The following is an 8944-nucleotide window of genomic DNA, read 5'->3' as shown; positions in this document are numbered from 1 at the left end:
CTATATTGGTGGCGTCTGAGGAAATAATTCACCTAAATACTGATGGGCTTTGTCAAATAGAAGATAGAGAGAGACAGGTTCAAACACTCGGTTTCAAAATGTGACTATAAACATGTACATTTTTCCAATACTCCTATTTTATTATATCTTATTTATTTCTTTATTCATAGTCAATAGAAAAAGAAAGTCAAGCTTTTGAACCCAATTCTTGTTTTAGAGGCTATAAATAGGCATCAATTTCATTCCAAATTCACAACCCATTCTTTCAATTTCTAATACATCTAAGAGTTTCAATCACCCAAGACAGAAAGAAATCAAGAACAAAAAATGGGGAGTTCAAGTTCATCTTCAACTCTTTCATTACTAGTTTCATTTATTCTTATATTATCACTCTCATTAACCACTTCTCAGGCAGCAAATTCATCAGTTAATGGTGATTTTCTTCAATGTCTTTCTAAATATAATCTTCATACTATCCCATCCCTCATTCATACACCAACTAGTTTTAATTTCACAAACCTTTTTCGATCTTCTGCTCGAAACCTCAGATTTTTATCATCAAACTTTACAAAGCCTGAGTTCATAATTACACCTTCAAATGAATCACATATTCAAGCTTCTGTTATTTGTGCGAGAAAACATAGATTTGATCTCAAAGTACGTAGCGGTGGTCATGACGTCGAAGGTCTCTCTTACGCTTCTGATGTTCCGTTTATTTTGGTTGATTTAATTGGTTTTCGGAATATAACCATTGATGTAGAGAATAAAACTGCATGGGTCCAAGCTGGTGCTTCGCTCGGAGAAGTTTATTATGCAGTTGGTAATAAGAGCAAAACCTTAGGGTTTCCGGCCGGGTTTTGCCCTACGGTTGGTGTTGGTGGACATATTAGTGGTGGTGGGTTCGGTGCGTTGGTTCGTAAATATGGTCTTGCATCTGATCAAGTCATTGATGCTATCTTTATTAATGCCGAGGGCAAGATTTTTGATCGAGAAACCATGGGAAAAGATTTGTTTTGGGCCATCAGAGGAGGAGGAGCATCTAGTTTTGGTGTTGTTGTTGCTTGGAAAGTTAAGTTAGTTGAAGTTACACCTATTGTGACAGTTGCTACTGTCAATAGGCCTTTAGAACAAGGTGCCACAGACCTTGTTCATAGATGGCAATTTATTGCCGATAGACTCGATGATGATATCTATATCGGACTAACAATGGTTGTTGCTAACGGTAGCCGTCCTGGCCAAAAAACAGTTATAGCTCAGTTCTCATTTATGTTTCTTGGGCAAACCGACCGACTCCTTGCACTAATGGAAGAGAGCTTTCCTGAGTTGGGTTTGAAACGCAGCGACTGCATCGAAATGAGTTGGGTTCAATCTCATATCTACTTCTATGCACCAAACAGGACCATCGAGTTTTTATGGGATAGGGATCATACAACCAAGAGCTTTTTAAAGATAAAATCAGATTATGTGAAGGAACCAATTTCCAAAGCCGGGCTAGAAGATATTTGGAAATTTTATATGACAGGAGATTCACCCGCAATGCTATGGACTCCAATGGGTGCGAGGATGAATGAGATATCCGAGTTTGAAAGTCCTTACCCACATCGAGCCGGAATTATTTTCAATGTTATGTACGCTGGAAGTTGGGTACAAGGAAGCGACTCCGAAAAACAAATAGATTGGATGAGAAAATTTCATGACCATATGACTCCTTATGTTTCTAAAAACCCAAGATTAGCCTACCTCAACTATAAAGATCTTGATTTGGGAGAGAATGACAAAAATTCTAGTGACTTGAAGGCATACTTCAAAGCTAGGAATTCTTGGGGAAGGGGATACTTCAAAGGTAATTTTGAGAGACTAGTGAAAGTGAAGAGCATCGTCGATCCTACTAATTTTTTCAAGAACAAACAAAGTATTTCTCCTATTCACTTTGGGGGAAAAAATTAGAGGAGATTAGCAATACAATTTGCCATCAGGATTAAAAGAGATTTAATCTCTATTGATTTGAAATTATTAAATAAGTGGGTTTATTATTTGTTATTTACTGGCGGGTCGACCTTAGAAGTTTGCAGATTTTTTTTTCTTAATGTACTTATTGTTTGTGATTACATTGTGAAATAAAATAAAGTTATTCACGTTCTTTCTTCATTGTCTGGACCTCTTTGTCCTTCTTCATTTCAAATTTGATGTCAAATAAATTATTATTATTATTACTATTATTATTATTTATTTACTAATCTAAGACTTAGAAGTTAACAGCCAGTCAAAACTACCCCTCTCATAATTTCTCATCTGATTATGTTGATTTCCCCAATATATTATTTTGGGATAAATAATATTCAACTTAGGTGATTAGATTCACTCCAAGTGGATTAGTCTCATACATACTTGCATATCTACTTCGACTAAGGTTGTTCTGATCAATGGTCGTCCCGGCCCTACCTTTAATGTTAGTAGGGGTATTAGGCAAGGTGACCCTCTTTCTCCTTTCCTGTTTGCTCTTGCGATGGAAGACCTCAGTTGCCTTCTGGAGACCAATAGGGCGTCCGTGCCTTTTCAAGGCTTCCCTATCCCCAAAACCAACATCAATATCAAGCATCTTCTTTTTGCAGATGACTGCATCATTTTTGGTCAGAACTCCCTTGTTAATATTAATTCTCTTTAGCATATCCTGGACACTTTCTGTTCAGCTTCGGGGCAGATGATTAACTTCACTAAGTTTACTATCTTCTTTTCGAAGAACACTCATCCTAAATTCAAACGTATGATCATTCGTAACTTTAAAGTTCATCAGTCCTCTAATATGGGCAAATACCTCGGAACTCACCTTTTTATAGGTGCGAATAAAAGGAAACTGTTCTCTTCCCTCACCACTCAGATTCAGAATAAACTTTCTAAATGGCAGGCTTCTCTCCTCTCTCCAGCTGGCCGCTCTCTATTGTCATCAACACAATAGCAGCGGCTGTTCCCCGATACCAAATGCAATGCTTTGCCCTCCCTAAGAGTATAAGCAACCGCATTGAAGTTCTTCAGAGAACTTTCTGGTGGGGAAAATCTAAGTCAATTCATACCATTAACTGGTCTGCTATCTGTCTTCCCAAGAAATTGGGAGGTCTTGGATTTCGTTTTCCGATTCTCGACAACCATGCTTTTCTGAGCAAGTTAGTTTGGCGCCTTCTAAAAGATCCTGGCTCTCCTTGGGCTAATATTCTTAAAGCGAAATACTTCACCAAGGATCACAAACCTAAGAAGGCAAAGAATCATCACTCGTGGTTCTGGAAATCCATCTCCAAGCATGTGGACAAAGTTACCAAGTTAACGTTCTGGGATGTTAATAAAGGTACCAATATTAACATATGGTATGATTATTGGATCCCTAATCATCCTCCTCCTATATGTAACACTAATAATAGTACCCTCACTAAGGTTTCTCAACTTATTATCGATAATCATTGGAATACGAATATAATAACCCAATGCTTTAATAATGATATATGTAACTCTATTTTGAGTATAAACTTACAGGAACAACTGGACGATACTGCAAGATGGACGCTTACCAAATCAGGTAAATTTACCATTAAATCTATGTATTATTATTTACGTACTGAACATTATGACTATGAGACTAAGGAATGGAACTTCATTTGGAATCTTCCTATCCAACCAAAAATCAAACTATTCCTTTAGAAATGTTGTACAAACAGCTTACTAGTTCGAGGTAAAATTGGGCAGTTTATTGGGCAAAATTTTGACTGTGTTTACTGTCGAGCCCCTGAAACTTTGGTTCATGCTCTTTTACATTGTGATTTGGCAACAGTTGTATGGTTTCATTTTAGTATCATTTCAGGCAACATTACTAATCTTATTGACTAGATTATTTCATGGAAAGATATTGATGAGCAGATTAGTGGTCTTTTCGCTAATATTCTTTGGCAGATTTGGAAAGCAAGGTGTGACCGATGCTTCTCTAATGCGAAAATTCTTCCCATGATGGTAATTGATCAAGTAAATAGCACACCGAACCTCCTCAAGAATCACTTGCCATCTCAACCAATTGAAAGGAATAACCAATGGTTACCTCCAAAAGCTCCTTTCATTAAAATCAACGTCGATGCCTCCTTCCTGGATGGAAAAGTAATGGCGGGGATTGGATGCATCATGTTCGATGATCATGCAAACTTTCTCGCCGCATCGGCATGTAATTATAGAGGTCAAAATGCAGAAGAATGTGAATGTTGGGCAATCGTCAAAGCTCTCCAATGGTCGACATCCAAGAATATCGATTATCTTCATATTGAAAGCGACAATAGTAATATCGTACAAACTCTCAACGGGGAACAAGCAGATATTGGTTGGCAAGCAGGCAAGCTCATTGACAAAGTGCGTCAACTAGAAGGAAAATTCACCAAAGTTATATACACTCACATCAATAGGAACGGTAACGCGAAAGCTGACATCTTAGCTAAATGGAGTCGCATGAATATGGGTACCTGGATATGGCGGGCACTCTCGGATCTTCCAGAATCTTTACTTTCGTCTTTGTATTAGGTTCTGTGTTTTTGTTTAGTTTTTTTCTCTCAACAAAAAAAAAAAAAAAAAAAAAAGATTCACCACTTAGAAAATCTTGGACTTATGGGATTGTTTTCTTTTTTTTCTTATTCAATCGATTCCGTGGAAAACCAATTCATGAGGTTACCCCAAAAAAAGCGGCGGGTTTGGAACATAAGGTAAAATCTACGGTCATAAAGACTTTGAACAATAAGGTTTGATCTCTTCAACATTTGGTTGCCCAACTGGTTGATACAGAGAAGGTGTAATCCATGGTTATTGAATTTGAGTTATTAAAGGTGTAAACAATAATAAGTTTGTCGAACTTTAGGCGCTTTAGTATATTGTTCGGCTTGAGGCCTCACCATTTTCGTCATAGATCTTGTCTCTCCCTCCTCGACTTCACCCACAAATTCCAGCCACCGCCATGACCACGTCTTTTTATCTCTCTCGTCCCCTCTCTTTCCCTCCTCTATCTGTCACTAAATCGAAGAAGAGGGTAAGTACAAGAAAATCAGAAGCAAATTTAGCTATGACAGTAGCAAATTCATTAAAATTCATAACACCATCCCCGTCTTCATCAGCTTCTCTCATTATCTCTGTTAATTCACTATAAGTTATTGGTTGACCCATTTTCGTCATAGATCCTGTTAATTCAACAACAGTTATGTATATACATACCCATTGCCATCTCAATGAAACTATCTAAATACTTGTAATATCTATACAATAAGGCCCAGTAACTTGAAGCCTACTGGCCTACTTATTTATTCCATTCCTAAAGAAAGGGAAAAGCTGCTACCACTGAACTAACAAGCAACGGATGAGTGCCCTTATATTACTTAAAGTCTCTTCCCCTACTTGTCTTCATGGGGCTCCATATCTCCTTCCTTTCTCTCGGTCCACCTGGAAAAGCGACACACACACACACACACTTCCCCTACTTGTCTTCATGGGGCTCCATATCTCCTTCCTTTCTCTTGGTCCACCTGGAAAAGTGACACACACACACACACACACACACACACACACACACACACACACACACACACACACACACACACACACACACACACACACACACACACACACACACACACATTCCCCACCGACTATCTAACTGACGAGTTTATCCTTGCTCTTGTGCTCTGGAGAACAATCGGAGAAGGTATCTAAAAAAGGAAGCAGAGGTTCTTCACCTTCTTCACTTCGCTTCACTTCACTTGACATAGCTACGCTCAGGTTTCCCTATGCCAAAGATTGATTAGAACCTTTCAGTCAACTTACCCATTACCATTAGCTTCCATATTCGATAACATAACATGGATTTGAACACCTGTTGGTTTTAACCCTAATGATCTTAATAATGCTGCTAGGTCAAGTTGAGTTAGGCTTTCATGGCTCCATCTAAATTAATATCGAATCTTGAGAATATATCTCTTAATTGTCAAAGTTTCTAATGGAAGACCTCCGTTATTAATCAAGATAATTTTGATCAAAGAAAACTGAGAAGGGAAAAATTGATGAGGAAGGACGATAGGTGGAATTGGGGATCTTTTTTGTCTCCAGAAAGAGGGGCTAGGTTTGTTACAGATGGATGGTGGTGCAGGTTAGAGGGAGAGTGCGTCGTGGAACTCTATGGTTTTGAAGAAGGGAGTAGAGAAAAGGAGGAGACAAAGAATAAAATGGCGGTAGTGACGATGGCTGAAATTATGATGGTAGTGGGAGTAGGTGGATCTGAGGTAAAAATGAAGATTAAGGGCTATAGTACAAATAAAATTAATTTTGAACCAAAAATAAATATGTCTCTAAGTCAATCCCGATTCACTAAGTCATTATTTCCCAGAGATTTTTCGTTATGCCCCAAAGAATCCACTAAAAAACATCAAATATTCGTTCTGGTCTCACTATTTTTGAATTTTTTGTAAAGGATGCATAAGTTTTGAAATAAGTTTTTAACTAAACCAAATTGAAGTAGCTTTAGTTGATTAGTTTTAGGATGTTATTGTAAATTAGCTTTCTAGGTTATGTTTGATAGCAATTTGGGGAAGGAAAAAAAGTAGAGAAAAATTTACTGGGAGAAAATTTTTCATCCAGAAATATTTTCTCTGTAAAACTTTCCGCATTTTCTATTGTTTTGTTCGTTAAGAGAAAAAAAGATACTGTTATATTTGTTAAATTAGAGAAACATAAAGAAAATTGAGAGTTCAAAGGTGAATATTTATGTGGTGAACAATTAATATACAGGTTTACAATTGAGAAATTTACATAAAAGAGGAAACTAAAACTAGGAAGTATAATTACATGTATGGAAATAACCTAAATCTAATTACAAATAGTAAGTAAAATCTTTTGTCTTCATTCTTCTTTCTATGTTGAGATAGTTGGTTGGATTTGAGAGGCAATATTGCAAATAGCCTAATTACGTCATTACCCCCCCCCCCCCCACCCCCTGCCTAACTTGGGATGTAACTTGTGAAACTGGTCAGAACCTAAAGGCTTCGTAAAAATATCAGCCACCTGATCGGTGGTGGGCACAAGAGAGATCTGAATAAGACCACTTTCAAGCTTCTCACGAACAAAGTGGCAATCGAGTTCGATATGCTTAGTGCGTTCGTGGAAAACTGGATTCACAGCTATATGCATAGGCACCTTATTGTCACAGAAGACCTGAAAAGGTTCTGGAATGGAAAGGTCTTGAAAAAAGTATTTCAACCATTGGAGCTTGGAAGTAAGGAAAGCAAAAGCACGATATTTTGCCTCAACAGTTAATCGGGAGACAGTTGGTCGTTTCTTTGATTTCCAAGATGGCGGACTCGCACGAAGCATAGTGAAGTAGCCGGTGGTGGAGGGATGAGTAATGGGGGCAGCTGCCCCAATCAGAGTCAGTAAAACCTGAAAGTGTCAAAGAACAAGAAGATGAAAGGAGGATCCCATGATCGAGGGTCCTCTTCAAATAACGTAGATTTCGAGTTGCTACATCCATATTTGTGGAACGAGGATGCTGCATAAATTGACTTAAATAATTCACTGAAAAGACGATATCAAGTCTCGTTATAGTAGATGCCGGAAAGAAGTGGGATAGTCTAAAGGTGTACCATCTGTAGGTAACAATTTCAAATAGTGCTCCATAGGAAATAAACTCGGTTTAGATGTGAGAAGTCCAGAATCACGGATGATGTCTAAAGTGTCTTTCTGATGACAGAGGAAAATACCCTTAGGAGACCTAGAAACTTCTAGGCCTAGAAAATATTGAAGTCGTCCGAGATTTTTCAGAGAAAATCGTTTCTCGAGACGTTGTCGAAGGGAGTCAATTTCCTTGTTGTCATTGGTTGTAATGATGATGTCATCTCCATAGACAAGAATATAGATAGCAGTCGGACCATTAAAATAACTCAAAAGAGAATGGTCTGACGAAGATTGAGGTAAACCTTCGGCTTTAAAACTAGAGGAAAATTTAGCAAAACATTAGCTAGAAGCTTGGTTCCAACCATACAATGATTTGTTTAAGCCACAAACTTTAGTGTTACATTTGTAGCTAAAACCAGGAGGAATGGTCATATAGACTTCCTCTTCCAAGTCTCCTTGGAGGAAAACATTATTGCTATCTAACTGATGTGACGACCATCCCTGGATAGACGTAAGGGATAATAGGACACGAACAATTATCAAGTTGGCAACTAGAGCAAACGTATCATGATAGTCGACACTTGAACCTAGGTATATACTTTAGCGACGAGGCGTGCCTTATAACGTTCGATGGATCCATCCGGACGATATTTAATTTTGTAAACCCACTTACAACTAATTGGTTTCTTGCCACGTGGCAAGGAAGTCAGAGACCAAGTATTATTTGTCTCGAGGGAGGAAATCTCTTTAGTCATTGCCTCACGCCATTCCGGAGAAGCAGAGGCAATTTTGTAAGATTTAGATTCTTCTATGGCGATAACGGAAGTGACAAAAACCTTATGAGAAGGGCTAAAACGAAGCTGATATAATCGACCAGTGGATAAGGAGTACGTGAAGATGGAGTCTCTGAACTAGAAATAATATAGTCAGGCAGATAAGCAGGCGGATTCCTAGCACGAATGAGTCGTGTAGGATTATCAGGTTCCTCGGCAGGAGAGTCTTGTGGTGATGTGTCAGTGGTACGAGACAAAGGAGAAGCGGAAGAAGAAAAGTTTGGAGAAGATGCATTATTAGAAGAAGCTATAGGCACCTCTACAGGAGGGGTAAAGATAAATCCTCGCTGGAATCAGAGGGAGTCAGAGGCTCAACTGAAGTAGGAGGCGATAACTCAATAAAAGACAAACGAGAAGAGTCAACCGAAGGCGAAAGTAAAGACTCAACCAAAGGTGGAGGTGGAAAAATATTGTGTTGCGGCGGAAACCGA

The 8944-nt window shown here is 38.4% G+C and overlaps 1 pseudogene; it reads left to right on the top strand.

Annotated features, from left to right (window-relative positions):
- Positions 1 to 280: 280 nt before the first annotated feature.
- LOC147548263 (tetrahydroberberine oxidase pseudogene) lies at positions 281 to 2148 on the top strand (annotated as a pseudogene).
- The last annotated feature ends 6796 nt before the right edge of the window (positions 2149 to 8944 follow it).

The sequence above is a fragment of the Eschscholzia californica genome, unplaced genomic scaffold (genome assembly GCF_041429995.1).
Source record: "Eschscholzia californica isolate CP2 unplaced genomic scaffold, dmEscCali1.0.p SCAF_3, whole genome shotgun sequence".
Lineage (NCBI taxonomy): Eukaryota > Viridiplantae > Streptophyta > Magnoliopsida > Ranunculales > Papaveraceae > Eschscholzia > Eschscholzia californica.
This window is presented reverse-complemented; position numbering and strand designations above follow the sequence as displayed.